General features: G+C 40.8%; 1 non-coding gene across 1 annotated transcript; it reads right to left on the bottom strand.

The window, feature by feature from the left end:
- Positions 1-10,410: 10,410 nt before the first annotated feature.
- On the bottom strand, positions 10,411-10,482 carry TRNAH-GUG (transfer RNA histidin (anticodon GUG)). Its single transcript has one exon. It is a non-coding gene; the product is annotated as a tRNA-His (tRNA).
- Between the last annotated feature and the right edge of the window lie 6,542 nt (positions 10,483-17,024).

The raw sequence follows: 17,024 nt of genomic DNA on the forward strand, positions 1-17,024 counted from the left end.
TAATACAAATAAATAAATACAAATATTAAATAAATAAATACAAATATTTTGTATTTTAAATAAATGCTAATTTTTATCTGCAGTAATAAAAGCATTTAGGGGTATTCATTTTCCTTGAAGCATAGCTTCCACTGCTATACATATTTTGGTATGATGTAGTTTGCTCTTTTCTCTAACTTGCAGTTTCAATCTTGATTTCTTATCTCTTTGGCCAAGAGTTATTTAGGAGAATATTTCTTCATTTCTAAGCAGTGAGGGTTTTTCTGTCATATTTTTTAATTTCCAGTTGTATTGGATTATGATCAGAGACTATAGCTTGAAAACTTTCTGCTTCTTTGAATTTGTTGTGCTTTATTTGTGGCCAAGTATGTAATTGATTTCTGTGAATGTTCCACGGACATGGGGGATATATATATATAAAATCTTTATGTACTATTCAATTGTGTTAAAAAAAAAAAAAGAAAACTCTTACTTTCTGTACTCCAGAGCTATCTGATTTTGGAAGAGAGACATTAAAAATTTCTAGGAGGGTTATTGTTATTTTTTCTTTTAATCAATGTTTCTTAGAATTTCTAGTCATCAATAGTATATACTTAGGTACTATGTTTTTATCTAATGTGCAGGTTTGCCATCATTGTTTCTTCTTCATAAATTGTCTTTTATTATTATACAATGTTCCTCCTCATTTTGGGCTTTTAACCTTAAGTTCTGCCCCATCTGATATTAATATTGTCATCCCTGCTTTCATTTTGTTTGCATTTGCTTGACATCTCTTTGCTCATCCCTTGATTTTCAACGTTTCTTTTCCATTTTAAAAAAGGTCTCTTATAAACAGCATATATCTGGGTTTTGTTTTTTAACTCAACATGACAGTCTCTGTGATTTAATGGGATAATTCATCCTGCTCACATTCGGTTTAACACATGAAACTTAATTCTTTCCTGTCTAGTTTTTTTTTATTATTATTGCTCAGTGATTGTGAAATTTACCCATAGTTACATATAGTAGTTCTCTTCCACTGCAGTATAATATCTTGTTGTGTAAATATTCTGTAATTCATTCATCCATTTTATATTTGGTAGACATTTGAGTTGTTTTTAGGTTTTGGCTATTATACATAGTGTTGTTTACATTTGTGGCCTTGTGTGTGTGTGTGGAGTGTGTGTTTTTATTTAAATGAATTAGATAAGTACCTTAACAAGTGAAACTGACAAAATGTATTTGGGAACAAATTATTGACTCCTGAAGAATGTGGCTAGGTGGTAGGGATGAGAATACACAGGTGATTGCTTGCTAGCTTTGAGTTTGGAGTAGGATATGAAGAAAGACCTGGTATTTTCTTTTCTATGTTGATGCTCATTTGACTCAGCACCATCGTTACAAACCAAGTGTCTATATACATGGATCTCTTTTGGAATCCTCCATTTTGTTTTGCATAGTTCTGCTTTCCTATTCTTTTCTCAATATTTCACTGTCTTATTATTGTAGCTTTATAATGAGCCCCATACCTGATAGCATTCATCTTCCAAATTTGTTCTTCTTTGTGATTGCCTTGGCTATTGTCATCATTCAGTCATGTCTGACTCTTTGTGACCCCATGGACTGCAGCACACCAGGCTTCCTTGTCCGTCACCATCTCCTGGAGCTTGCTTGGACTCATGTTCATTGAATCAATGATGCCATCCAACCATCTCATCCTCTGTCATCCCCTTTTCCTCCTGCCTTCAACCTTTCCCAGCATCAGGGTCTTTTCTAATGAGTTGACTTTTCACATCAGGTGACCAAAGTATTGGAACTTCAGCTTCTGCATCAGTCCTTCTAACGAATATTCAGGACTGATTTCCTTTAGGATTGACTGGTTTGATCTCCTTGCTGTCCAGGGGACTCTCAAGAGTTCTACAACACCACAGTTCAAAAGCATCAATTCTTCATTGTTCAGCCTTCTTTATGGTCCAACCCTCACATCCATACTTGACTACTGGATAAGGATAGCTTTGACTATATGGATTTCTGTTGGCAAATAATGTCTCTGCTTTTTAATACACTGTCTAGGTTTGTCATAGCTTTTTCTTGGCTATCTTTGGCCTTTTATGTTCTCTTAGGAAGTTTAGGATATGTTTGTTAATTTCCACAAAAACTTGTTCAGATTTGGAGTGAACAATAAATCTGTTCATCACTTTGGGGAAGTTGAAATCCATTTACAGCTGAGTCTTCTAATCCATGAACATGGTATATCCATTTATTCCTTAAGTTTATTTAAGCCTCAATGTTCTATAGCCTTTTTGTGCAGAGATCTTGACCAGTTTTTTGTAAAACATATTCCTATTATTTCATTTTTTGTCTTTGATGCTGTTTTGGATATTTAAAATCATTTTCTAATTCTTTCTTGATAATATAGAATGCTTTTGATATTTATAATAACACTGTATCCAGCAATTTTGCTGAAATAAATTTGATTCTGGTAGTGTACCTGTAGATTTCTTGAGATTGTATAGGAACAAAAATTACATTGTCTGTGATTCTTAGATTCTTTCTAACCTGTGTTGCTTTTGTTTTCTTTCCTTATGGAGCTGGATGAGCTCCATCACAATATTGCCAGGCAAGCTTGTCTTGTTTTGGATTTCTGGATGAAAGTTTTTACTGTTTCACCATTAAGTATGATGTTTGCTGTGGGCTCTGATAAATACCCTCTATTAGGTTAAGAAAGTTCCCTTCTGTGCATACTTTGCCAAGTGTTAGTGATTTTTTTAATCATGAAAGAGCGTTTAATTTTATTCAATATTTTTCTGCTTCTCTTGAGATGATCACATAATTTTCTCCTCTATTATGCTAATTTTATGATATACAAGGGTGGACTTTTGAGTGTTAAACAAATTTTGCAGTTCTGAAATAATCTCAACTTGGCCATAATGCATTATTCTTTTTTCTGGATCATTGTTTTCCTAATGTTTTATCTAGGATTCTGTATTTTTGTTGATGAGACATACTGACCTGTAATATTCCTTTCCAAGCCTGTTCTTATCACTATCAAGTTTATGCTGGTATTATAACAGGGTTTTTGAAGTTTCACATATTATGAATTATCTGCAAGAATTTGTAAGATCTATTTCATCTCCATATATTTGAAAATATGAAATGCTGAAGCTGTCTGGTTTCTTCAGGTTTCTCTGCTAGAAGATTTTTAGTTACAGACCCAATTTCTTTAGAAGATATATAACCATTCATATTTTTAATATAGTTTATGACTCTTGAAAGGTTTTGGTTTCACTAGGAATTTCTCACTTTTATCTAAATTTTTATATGTGTTGACATGAGGTTTTCATAGCATTTTTGTATTGTACTTTTAACCTCTTTGCCTTCTGCCATTATCTAAACTACTTTCAGTCTTCCATTTTCTGTAAATTTAGTTATTCTTTTCCCTAGTCTTTTGTAATGGATCTCTATTTTGTTTTTAGCCTTTATTCTTTTCTAATGTATATATTTCAGACTGTAAATGTCTGTCTTGACATACGTGAACTGGTGCTGGAAAGAAGGAATCATTCAGGAGTTACAGGGAAGATTCTAGAGTTGACATCACTTTAAGTGGCTGTATCTGTCCTGGGTTTTGTTTTATTCAGATTTATTTGATTGGTCTTTCCCAGCCATGACAAACCTAAAACAGAAACAATGACTACTAAGTCAAGAATTTTACTGTCACCAAACTGTCATCTTTGGATTACTGGCTAACAGATAGAGCCCTTGGGGCTTGCCATTTTTACAACTGGTAAGTGCTTTCAACTTAGACTGCTGCTTGCCGGGACAGTGGTGACATTGGGAAACAGAAAACAATGATCCACTGAGTTGAGGCACACTGGAGGAGGACTTGGCAGAGTTGGTTCAACAACTACTGAAAGAGTGTTAAGAAGAGGTTAACAGAGTGTTTTGTTTGCTCAATAAATATTTACCAAGTGACTAATATGTACAGCGAATAGCGTGGGTGGGAAGTTGTTGGCAGTGGGAACAAGACAGTAAACGTCCTGGTCAAGGTCACAGTCTCGGGGCTGGGGGGAGGAGGATCAACATACATTTGTAAGTCTGATTGTTCAGAAATGCTGAATGTCCTTAGCTGTACTGTTCTAAAAGGTGACAGTGTGAGGATACTCTCTCAGAAGGGCTATCTATGTCCCTGTCATTTCACATTTTAGCTGGGTGACTGAAGGTAAATTATTTAGTGTCTTTATTATTTAATGTGCCCCAGTTTCATCATCTGTAAAGTTCTTTCTTCTTACTTTAAATCAAAATGAGAAAATATCTGTAACTTGCTTACCATTGGGCCTCCTAGAACCCACATCTGATATGAGTGTCACCAAGGGTTTCTTGTGCTTCTACATCATGCACCTGCCATCTCTCTATTTCTCTTTTCCTTCCATGGAGCTGAATAATAAAGAACAAGAGAATTATCAGTGTTTTAAGAAAATTTCTTTAAGTGGAATTTTTCCTGTACTTGATTTTATTTTTTCTTTACTTCTTGGCTGTGCCAGGTGGCATAAGGGACCTTATTTCCCCAAACAGGGGTCAAATCTGCATCTTGTTCTTGATTTTAAAATTATGTTTGACTTTTTTTTTTTAAGATACCATGTATAAGTGACATCATGCAATATTTGGCTTTCAAAAATGCCTGACTTATCTCACTTAGCATAATGCCCTCAAGTTCCATCCATGCTGTTGAAAATGACAGGATTTTCTTCTTTCTCTTGGCTGAATAATATTACATTGTGATACACACACATATCTTTTTTATCTAATGTATACATGCTGACTATAGTTGATAATGCTGTTGTTCAATCGCTAAGTCATGTCCAGCTCTTTGCAATTCCATGGACTGCAGTACATCTGGGCGTCCCTGTCCTTCACTATCTCCCTGAGTTTGCTCAAACTCCTGTTCATTGAGTCAGTGATGCCATTCAACCGTCTCATCCTTGATCACCCCCTTCTCCTTTTCCCTCAGTTTTTCCCAGCATCAGGGTCTTTTCCAATGAGTCAGCTCTGTGCATTAGGTGACCAAAGTATTAGAGCTTCAGCATCAGTCCTTCCAATAAATATTCAGGGCTGATTTCTTTTAGGATTGACTGGATTGATCTCCTTGCTGTCCAAGGGATTCTCAAGAGTCTTCTCCAGCACCACAGTTCAAAAGCATCAATTGTTTGGTGCTCAGCCTTCTTTACGGTCCAACTCTCAAATCCATACATGACTACTAGAAAAACCACAGCTTTGACTTGTATAATTGAAATTTGCTAAGACAGAAGAACTTACATGTTTTCAATGAACGAAGTAAATATATGAGGTAAAAGGTATGTTAATTAACTCAATGAAGGGGGAGTCTTTTCACTGTGTGTGTGTGTGTATATCTCAAATCATCACAGTGTATACTTTAAATATCATATAATTTTGTCAGTTAAACCTCATATATATATGCACAAATTCCCATTTTTTAATCTAATACAGAAAATTTCTAAATAAATCTCATGGTAGAGATCAAGTTTAACCCATGTTTCCCAGCTATACAATTATTTTTATAATACTTTTCACGCTTCCTTTTGTAGTTTAACATTTTTTTGCTTGTTGTGTATACTGATTTTAATTTTTTCGAAAACTTTTTCTTCCAGTTTTATCGAGATGTAGTTGACATTCAGCACTGTGTATGTTTAAGGTGCACAACATAATGATTTGACCTACACACACCATGATATGGCTGCCACAGTTAGTTTAACGGACATTCATCATCTCCTATAGATATAAAATTAAATAGAAATTTTTTTTCTTGTGGCAAGAACTCTTTTAACTTTCATATATAACATACAGCAGAGTTAATTATTTTTATCATATTGTATGTGACATCCCTAGTGCTTATTTATCTTATAACTGAAAGTTTGTACCTTCTGATCACCTTTAAAGGATCCTGCCTACTCCCATCTCTGATAAATACAAATCTGGTCTCTTTTGCTGAGTTTCTTTGTTTTGGAGGTATAACTGACCTACAACATTGTTAGTTCCTTTTACACAACATAGTGATTTGACATTTCTGCACATTTCAAACTGATCACCAGGATAAGTCTAGTCACATTATATCACCATGCAAAGATACTACACAGTTATCAACTGTATTCCCCACACTGTGCATCTCATACTGATGACCCATTTATTTGGCAGCTGGAAGTTTGTACCTTTTAATATCTCTCATCTATTTCTTTCATCCCCCTAGTCTCTTCCTTTCTGACAACAACCTGCTTGTTCTCTGTACTATGGCTCTTTCTGTTTTGTTAGGTCTGTTCATTTGTTTTTTGCAGATTCCACATGTAGGTGAAATTATGTATCTGTCAAACTTATTTCACTTAGCATTATACTCTCTAGATCTCTGTTGTCACAATTGGCAAGATATCTTTCTTTATGATGGCTGAGAAGTATTCCACGTGTGTGTGTGTGACATCTTTATCCATTCATCTGTTGATGAGCACTTGTTTCCATATCTTAAATAATGCCACAATGAACATAAGGGTGCATATATTTTTTCTAATTAGTGTCTTTGTTTTCTTCAGATAAATATCCAGGAGTGGCACTGATAATCACATGGTAGTTCTATTTTTAATATTTTGAGGAACCTCCATAGTGTTTCCATAGGGGCTGCACCAATTTACATTCCCACCAACAGTTTAGGAGGGTTCCCTTTCCTCCACGCCCTCCGCAGCACTTGATATGTGTTGTCTTCTTGATGATAACCGTTCTGATGGGTGTGAGGTGAGATCTCACTGTGCTTTTGAATTGAATTTCTCTAATTAGTCCTGTTGATTGTCTTTTCATGTGTCTGTTGGCCATCTATAAGTCTTCCTTGGAAAACGTCTATTCAGTTCTTCTGCCCATTTTTAAAACCAGGTTGTTCTTTTAATTGTATGAGTTTTTTGTATATTTGTATATTAACCCCCTATCATTTAGCCTTTTACAGGGCAGATATGGGACTTAGGGTTAGGGTTATCTTTTTCTGCTACTAATATATTAATAAATGTTTTGAACAAAAAGCGTGGAAGAAAAATTTCCATGTTTTAGCCATATTAATTTGTTAAGGGAGAAGAGAGTGTCCAGTTAGAGGAGGAGCATGAGGAAATAGATGATCATGTGATAACATTTGTTAACTTCCTACCTTACCCTCCTGGGTCTGTAGTGGGAACATTTCTCTGGCTGTTTTGTCTCTGTGTGGAGTGTGTGTGCATGTGTGGGTGTAAACCCTGCATGTACATTTTTTCCTCTTTACTTCTCATGTGCTATGCTGTGCTAAGTTGCTCAGTTGTGTCTGACTCTTTGCAACCCCATGGACTGCAGCCCTCCAGGCTCCTCTGTCCATGGGGATTCTCCAGGCAAGAATACTGGAGTGGGTTGCCATGCCCTCCTCCAGGGGATCTTCCCAACCCAGGGATCGAACCCAGGTCTCTCACATTGCAGGTAGATTTTTCACCATCTGAGCCACCAGGGAAGCCCAAGAATACTAGAGTGGTTAGCCTATCCCTTCTCTTGGGGATCTTCCCGACCCAGGAGTCAAACAGGGGTCTCCTGCATTGCAGGTGAATTCTTTACCAGCTGAGCTACCAGGGAAACCCTTATTTCTCATAGGTACACACATATATTTGTATACTTGGAGGTAATGAAAGATCTGAATTTTTCTAGATGTCAGAAACAGAGTGGCTTTGACAAAATTAGAAGCTGCAGTATTGAGTTCACGGTGAAATCCATTCCCAGTGCACCCAGAGTGTTCAGTTGCACAGTCATGGCATTCACGGAGGGACACTGATGGAGGTGGGGAAGCCCTGGAGCAACCTGTCATTGGTCACAATATTGCTTCCTAGCTGTCACAGACGCTGTGGACATCAAACCAGAAAGATCCATAATTGCTGTTAATAGATATCGTCACATATTCCAACTTTCTCTTGTGAATTGCCCCAATTTAACAACAAAAAATAAAAATCTTGAAGTATCTCAGTAGGACTCCAGTGTTGGGGGAGGACCATGTTTTTAAAAATGTAACATGGCCAGTTTGTCGTCTTTTTTATTACCCAGAGATTGATCACATGCGCTGTATAATGAAATCTCTGCATCTGTGGGGCACAAGTGTTTTACGTTTCCCACATTTATGGTTTGACATCGGAAACATCTGTGCAGGCCCACTAGGCAACATCTGGAAGACATTTCTAGGCTTTTATGACATGCAGAGTGATCTTTGTTTTGGAACAAGTGTGTGATTTTCCCCAGTAGCTCTTCCTGCTAGTAATGTCCTTCTAATTGGCATTTCGCTGGGGGATTGAAAGAAGCCTGGCTTCCTGACCTTTGCTGGGCGTCAGGAGATGTTTCAGAAGAATCCTCACATGGTCAGGATCCCCCAGAAGGAGAAGATGCTGAGTCATGGATTTAGCTCCCTTCAACCACAACTCATTGATCACAGGGAGCAGGTGGAGAGGAAAAGGGAACTCAGTTACTGGGCCAGGACTTTCCTACATGTTTTCTCCAAATGAAGGCATTTATGGTAAAACATTACTTTGGTAACAAAGGTTTGTACAGTCAAAGCTATGGTTTTTTCAATAGTCATGTATAGATGTGAGAGTTGGACCATAAAAGAGGCTGAGCGTTGAAGAATTGATGCTTTCCAACTGTGGTGTTGGCGAAGACTTGAGAGTCCCTTGGACCGCAAGGAGATCAAACTAGTCCATCCTAAAGGAGATCAACCCTGAATATTCTTTGGAAGGACTGATGCTGAACCTGAAACTCCAATACTTTGGTCACCTGATACGAAGAACTGACTCACTGGAAAAGACCCTGATGCTGGGAAAGATTGAAGGCAGGAGGAGAAGGGGACGACAGAGGATGAGATGATTGGATGGCATCACTGACTCAAAGGACATGAGTTTGAGCAAGCTCTGGGAGATGGTGATGGACAGGGAAGCTTGGTGTGCTGCAGTCCATGGGGTCACAGAGAGTCAGACACGACTGAGCAACTTAACAACAGCACAGAATAAACATCTTCACCCTCCTCTACTCAGGAAGATCCCACCTCAGGTGTTCATTTGCTTAAGATCACCCGACTGATCAGTGATAGGTCTGAGATTTAAATGGATGTTTGTCTAACGTTAGAAGGTATTGTCTGTGCTTTTAAAGAATGGGCAAGGCAGCTTATTAGGCATCAAATATTTATGGAGGACCTCTTAATATGTGCCAGGACCTAGATGTTGAGGATGGATCATAACCTAGATGTTGAGGATGGATCAACAGACCAAGCAGTCAAATTTCCTTGTCTTCATGGAGGTTGTATTCTAGTACAGTAGGATGACAGTAAATAGTAAGCTGCATGGTAGGAGGAAGTGGGTGAGTGCTGAGAGAGAGACAGATCTAGGTATGGGATTCAGGAATGTTGTGGAAGGATTTATTTTAGTTTGAGTTCCCCACCCCCAGCAGAATCTGTGGCAAGGACTCAAAAGTGGGTAGTTTATTTGGGAGGTGATGCCAGGACACACAACGAGGGAGTGGGGAAAGTGACCCGTGGTAAGAAAAAAGGCCAAGAAAGGCCTCGTTAAAAAAACCAGTTGACCCCAACTGCTTCTCTCAACTAAGAAAGAAAGAAGCCACGTAGAATGCGACCAGACTTGGACTGTGGCAAAATGGGGGGCTCAGGGCTTTTACCCTTCACTGGTTAAGGGCTGCTCCTATGGAAACGTAACTCCTCTGAACTTCCAGGTGGTGCTTGAGGAGAAGGAGGGGTGCTCTGTGGCTCTAGGGCAGCGACACAGAGGAGGTGCCAGGGCACGCGCTTGGCAGGGGACGCTGGAAGTGCTTCCAAAGTATGCTGAGGTCAAGTGGGTGGCCGGCGTCGGCCTGGTGACCCTGAGTGATGGCCGTGGGGCTGAAATTTAAAGTGGGAGGCTCATTGCTGGCCTCACCATGTAAGTGATATTTAAGCGAAGGCTTTAAAGAGGTTGAGGGTGAGCCAAGTGGCTATCAAGATAGAAAGAGCATCCGAGGTCCCGGTGGGTGAGGATGTCAGGCTCAGGCAGAGTCGTGGAGGAGGCCTGGAAGGGGAGGGAGCTTGGGTGAGAGGAGTAAAAGATGAGGTTGAGGTAGCAGGGACCAGACCCCACCGGGCTCGTGGATGACTGTAAGAGTTTGTACTTTGGCCATGAGTCACAGGAGGGCCGTAAACAGAGGGGTGACCTCACTTGACTTACATTTGTACAATATAGTGACTCAGTTCTTACAGGTTAGAAGTAGTGTAGTCACTCAGTCGTGTCTGACTCTTTGCGACCCCATGGACTGTAGCCCACCAGGCTCCTCTGTCCATGGGATTCTCCAGGCGAGAATACTGGAGTGGGTTGCCATTGCCTTCTCCAGGGGATCTTCCCAACCCAGGGATTGAACCTGGGTCTTCCGCATCACAGGCAGATGCTTTACCCTCTGAGCCACCAGGGAAGCCCTCTTACAGGTTACACTCCATTGGTTACACTCCATTTATAGTTATTATAAAATATTGACTCTATTTCCTGTGTTGTACAATACATCCTTGTAGCTTACCTTATCCTGTGCATGCTAAGTCACTTCAGTCATGTCCAGTTCTTTGGGAACCCCATGGACTGTAGCCCACCAGGCTCCTCTGTCCATGGGATTCTCCAGGCAAGAACACTGGAGTGGGTTGCCATTTCTTTCTCCAGGGGCTCTTCCCACTCCAGGGATAGAAGCTGAATCTCCTGTAGCTCTGGCATTGTAGGCGGATTCTTTACCACTAAGTCACCAAGGAAGCCCTTATACTATTTATTTTTGATTATTTCATTTTTATTTTATATTGGAGTATAGTTGATTAACAATGTTGTGTTAGTTGCAGGTGTACAGCCAGTATTGTAAACCTGTAATTTATATTGTACATCAACCATACTTCAATAAAAATAAAATGATGAAGATAAGAAAAAATCCCTCTGGCTGCTGAGATAATAGTCACTGTTAAGAGGGATGATGAGGATGGGTGGGACCAGAATGGTCCAAGAAGTGGAAGGACTCAGGACACACTTTGAAGCAGTAAGAAGTGGAAGGACTCAGGACACACTTTGAAGGCAGAGCATATAGGATTTCCTGGTACATTGGATGTGAGTTATGAGAGCAAGAGATAGTGGAGGATTCTGAGTAATTTGACCTCAGAAACTAGAATAAAAGAGTTACTATTAAGTGAGATGTGAAGGGTAGTAGAGTGGATTTAATGAGGAAGATCAGGAGTTTGGTTTTGGACACTTTTAGTTTAAAAGTGAAGGGCTTCCCTGATAGCTCAGTTAGTAAAGAATCTGCCTGCAATGAAGGAGACCCCCATTCGATTCCTGGGTCGGGAAAATCCACTGGAGAAGGGATAGGCTACCTACTCAGTATTCTTGGGCTTCCTTTGTGGCTCAGCTGGTAAAGTTTAGAAGGTGAATATTAGACGTAAGAAATGTCATGGAGGAAGTTGGACCCAAGAGTGGAATTTAGAGGTATAATTGTGGCAATTTTTAGCATGCCGATTTACTTAGAAGCTATGAGACCCAGTGAGCTCACTGGAGAGGGATGCAGAGGTACAAGAGAATTGCTACCAGGGCTGAGCCCTGGGCTTTCTAACATGTGTAAGTTGGGGATAAGAGAAAGTCCATAGATGGGACAAAGAAAGCAGAGTCAGAGGAGGAGGAAATATTTTACCAAGTGAAAAATGCCAGTTACAAAGCAGTGAGTTCAAGAGAATCACTAAAATGATCTCTGTGAATATATGTGTATGAAATACATGTCTTATAAGAGATCTTATGATCCACACATCATAAGAAGGGTCTTGAGAGTCCCTCGGGCAGCAAGGAGATCAAACTAGTTAATCCTAGAGGAAATCAACCCTGAATACTCATTGGAAGGACTGATGCTGAAGCTGCAGCTGCAGTTCTCTGGCCACCTAATGTGAAGAGCTGACTTACTGGAAAAGACCCTGATGCTGGGAAAGATTGAAGGCAGGAGGAGAAGGGGGCGACAGAGAATGAGGTAGCTGGATGACATCAGTGACTCGATGGACATGAGTTTAAACAAACTCCAGGAAATAGTGAAAGACAGGGAAGCCTGACGTGCTGCAGTCCATGGAGTTCCACAGAGAGTCAAACATGACTTAGAAACTGATAAACAGCAAGAGATAATCACTGAGATCTTTAAATGGGTAATTTGGGATGAGGATTATAAATGGTGTACATTTCTTTTTGTTCATATTGGCTATCTTATTTTTCTATACTGACCATTATTTGCTTTTGTAATGAAATAAAGCAGATGATTTTCCTAATTTGAAGAAAAATGTTTTAAAGTGTCTTTAATCTTCAGCGTAAGAGGAATGACGGACTCCTGGGGCAGATGGGTGGAATGTCTTTGTGTAACTTTGCTACACACACAATCCATGGGAGTTTAGATTCCAGCCCTGGTTAGTGACTATCTCAGGAAGTCAATGGATGTGTCTGTGTTTCTAAGACTCAGGGCACACGCACGGTCTTTTAAGGATGTATGTTCTATTTGGCCTGTCTCAGAACTTGGGCTTCCCTAGTGGCTCAACTGGTAAAGAATCTGCTCACAATGCAGGAGACCTGGGTTCAATCCCTGGGTTGGGAAGATCCCCTGGAGAAGGGAATGGCTACCCACTCCAGTATTCAGTATAATACCCACTCCAGTATACAGTCTCAGAACTGTAGTTTAGATGCTGAAATGTCTAAATTTATAGGACACTTAAGTGATTTATGGGGACAATACATAAGACATTCAAGAAAATCAAGACATTTTAAAAAATGTGACCTATATAATCACCATAAATGTAGGTATTTTCATGATTTTTAAGACTCAGGACCACTTGAGAGATGCCAAGATTATGCAACAACTTCCTTTTTTTTTTCCCCTTTTGGTCAGGCTGTGTGGCATGTAGGATCTTAGTTCCCCAGCCTGGGATCAAACCCGCTCACCTTGCATTGGAAGCACAGAGTCTTTACCATTGGACCACTAGCGAAGTCTCTATGCTGAAACTTTTGACAAAATAATTTCATCCACGGACCACCTTTGTGATTTTTAACATCTGTGCCATCTGTTGCTGCTGCTGCTGCTAAGTCACTTCAGTCGTGTCCGACTCTGTGTGACCCCATAGACGGAAGCCCACCAGGCTCCCCCGTCCCTGGGATTCTCCAGGCAAGAACAATGGAGTGGGTTGCCATTTCCTTCTCCAATGTGTGAAAGTGGAAAGTGAAAAGTGAAAGTGAAGTCGCTCAGTCGTGTCCGACCCTTAGCGACCCCACGGACTGCAGCCTACCAGGCTCCTCCATCCATGGGATTTTCTAGGCAATAGTACTGGAGTGGCTTGCCATTGCCTTCTCCGGTGCCATCTGTAAGATGACTTAATTTTTGTCATTTAAATAGACTCTTTGTAGAAAGGCAAGCACTTTCTTGTCCTGATTCTAAGTAATAACATGGAAGATAAAATTGACTTAATTTACTAGTAATCATTTGTAAATGCATATTAAAATAAGGACATAACCATCAAAATGGAAAACGTTTGTCTGTGTGCCTCTGGAAAACCCTTTCCAGAGTCTATCCCATGTTTTGAGAACACACTGCACTAGGTTGTCAGAATCTCAGAGAACAGTCATTTCTGGGGCTTGAGGTCGTTTCTGCTGAGCTGGAAGGGGAGAGCAAGGTTCTCGGAGGTGTCTGGCCCAGCCTCTTCTGAGGACTGGCAAACCCTGACTTCTGCCAAACATTTAATCGTTAAGTTTGTCTTGCAGAACATTAACATATAATATGTTAAATGGGCTTTTATGGATGTGTGGAAGGTGATCACCCCATGGAAAAGCATAAATTTTTATGGACTTTTCTCTCTGGAGCTGCCATCACAGACACAACTTATGTGTTTATTTTGGCCGAGGATGATGTACCAGTGCCTGACACCAAGCTGGTGGTCGCCGACATTTCTTGAATTTAATAGGTTGAAACCTTTGAAGACATTTCCTTTAGTGTCCTGAGAATTTCTGAAGAATGTTTCTCCTTTGAAATTGAAAGGGATTCAGAAGCTGCAGTGGGATGATGAGCAGGAAGAGAGGGAGGGAGCCGATGTGCTGGGGCTGGGCTATCCTGTGGGTGCAGGAAGGGCTGTCTAGGAGGTGTCTCATCTCTGTTGGGAAACTTTTGCCTCAGTCCAGAGAACAGGCCGTGGCAGTTTCCACGGGCACCTGAACTGTATTGAGCAGTAGAACTCTCAACCTGAGACATGGGGTCTGGTATATGGGAAACCTCTCATGGCTTCTCATTCCGTGGTCCAAACTCTGTCACATGGCATCAACTCAAAAACGCCCAGGGTGGGAGAGACCTCTTTTCATCATCGTTGTCTAAGCCAGCTCTGCTTGGCCTTCTTCCTTATTGGAACTTGAAGGATACAAAACAAAAGAAGCTAATTTTTTTTGTCATTTTCACATACTTCATCCTCACGCAATATGCCAACCCCAACACACTTTTCCATTTAGAATCTAGGAAAGCAAAAAAAAATAGCTTGTGTTTGTCTCTCTCTCACACACGCACGTGTATGGGGTCAAGCCTGTTGAAAGTTGGTCATTAGTAGCCTGTCTACTCACCATGTTTATACGTGCATGTGGTAGAACTTGAGTGGGGATTGGATTTGCTCAGATTTTTGTAAGCTGTTAAAATGCCACGTGGATAGAAGGAATAGCAGATTATCCATCTGCTCCACTGGCCACTTCCTCTCTCCTCCCTCAGTTATTTCTCACTACATTCTCCATTTCTACCACTTACCTCTTTAATATTTTGAATTCTGGGCTGTTTTGGTTCCTGGCCTTCGCAAGTTTCAGAGTATCCTTGCTGGTTGAACCTGGGCTCCTCTGTGACCTGCTTTAATCAGTGGTATGGGTGAGAAATAAAGCTGGTCCAGCTCTTCAGCTGTATCTTTAGCAGGCCTAAGAGATGGGGAAAGCCTTCCACCACATAAGAAGTCCTCAGACCCCAAGACCTTAACACAGTGAGAAGCCCAAGCCAGCCATGCTGAGCGTCTATGTGGAGGATAACTGAGGTTCCCATCTGGCAGGTCCAGCTACTTCACAGCTGGTACCTGGCACCGCCAACTCAGCCATGAGAGGAGCGCCATCTCAGACATGAATCCTCTTGCCCCACTTGAGCCTCCTCAGTTGATGCCATGCAGAATGCTGATGAGCTGCGTGTTCGCCTCCTAGAGTAGCTGAAATAAAGAACCACAAACTAAGAGCCTTAAAACAACATACGTTTCTTCTCTTACAGTTCTGGAGGCTAGAAGTCTGGAATCAAGGAGTTGGCAGGGCCCTGCTCACTCCCAGGGCTCTGGGGGAGGTTCCCTCTCTGCCTCTTCCAACTTCTGGTAGTCCCGAGTATTCCTCGGCGTTTGGCAGCCTCACGCCTCTCCAGGCTTCACATGGCTGTCTCCCTTCTGCGTCTGTGCTCAACGTCCTGTCTCCGTGTAAGGAAACTGTCGCTGGAGGCAAGCCCGCCCTAAGGAGCTCGCCCTAAATGCATTGCATCTGCAAAGCCCCCGTTTCCTAATTAAGACGCATTCCTTGTCCCGGGGGTTAGGACCTCAACCTGTTTTCTGGGAGGGGCACTATTTAACGCATTAGAGACTTTCTACATTGAGCTCAGCTCTCACTAAAGAATCATGAGTAAATAAACGGACTGATTGTAGTCTTCAGCCCCTGAGTTGGGATTACCTTGTCGTGTGGTAGTAAATAGTGGGACCCCTAGGTGCTGTTCCACCGTCCCCTGATGTGCATGGCACTTCTTTCTCTCCATCACTGTTTCCTCTCCAGACGATTCCCACCAGAGGGAATGTTAATGCCCACAATCCCACTTCTCTTATTTCTAGTCCCTCCTAATTTTCCTGGCCCCATGCAAATTTGTATTGGGGTCATGTCCTTTTCTACTTTCCCAAAGTGGTTATTCCAGTATAACTTCAAAGCCTTCTACAAGGCCTTCTTCAAAGCCTTCTCCGATGCCAGTATTTTCTCTTCCTGCCTCCCTTTTCTCCATCTCTGATGGACGTCTGGCCCTACAACAGCGACAGACTTCTGGTGGGCCCCTTCTTCCCTTCATGGGTCCACACCGTCTCCCCTCACCATCTCCCCTCACTGTAAGGGTTTGGCTCCATCTTGTCACTGGCTTGTGCTGAGCATCAAGCAGGTGTGACCTGGACCACATCATACCTGCAGTGGAATTGGGGGTAGGGAGATAGGAATTGAAGGTGGAGTTGGGTAGTTGATATGGATTTGGGGTGAGGCAGCATGAAACGCTAGAGAAGGAATGAATTATGAGATCAGTCTAGTTGTTTCATGTTTTATTCCAACCTAATTTCCCTGTCACTCTTACACAGCCGAGATCCTCGTGTATAGGGTTGCTATTTTTGAAAATTACCTACCCCTATATTTTTTAATCATTTTTACTTTCTAAAATTGAAGTATAGTTGATTTACAGTATTGTGTTAGCTTCAGGTATATAGCAGAGTGATTCAGTTATATGTGTGTGTATAGGTAGTGAGTTGTTTCTCAGATTCTTTTCCTACATAAGTTATTACAAAATATTGAGCATACTTCCCTGTGTTGTTTATTTTTTATATAGTAGTGTGTATTTGTTAATCCCAAATTCCTAATTTATCCCTCCACCACCCCCCCACCTTTCACCTCTGGCAACTATAAGTTGGTTTTCTATGTCTGTGAGTCTGCTTCTGTTTTGTGGATAAGTTCATTTATATCTTTTTTTTTTTTTAGATTCCGCATATAAGCAATATCCTGTATACTTTTCTTTCTCTGTCTGACTTCCTTCATTCAGTATGATCATCTCTAGGTCCATCCACGTTGCTGCAGATAGCATTATTTCATTCTTTTTTTTTTAATGACTGATCTCTCCCTATTTTTGTATTTATCTACTTTACCTTCTTTTTCAAGAATCTAGTCCAA

Source organism: Moschus berezovskii, chromosome 20 (genome assembly GCF_049115385.1).
Source record: "Moschus berezovskii isolate FMDL1 chromosome 20, NW_MosBer_1.0, whole genome shotgun sequence".
NCBI classification, from domain to species: domain Eukaryota; kingdom Metazoa; phylum Chordata; class Mammalia; order Artiodactyla; family Moschidae; genus Moschus; species Moschus berezovskii.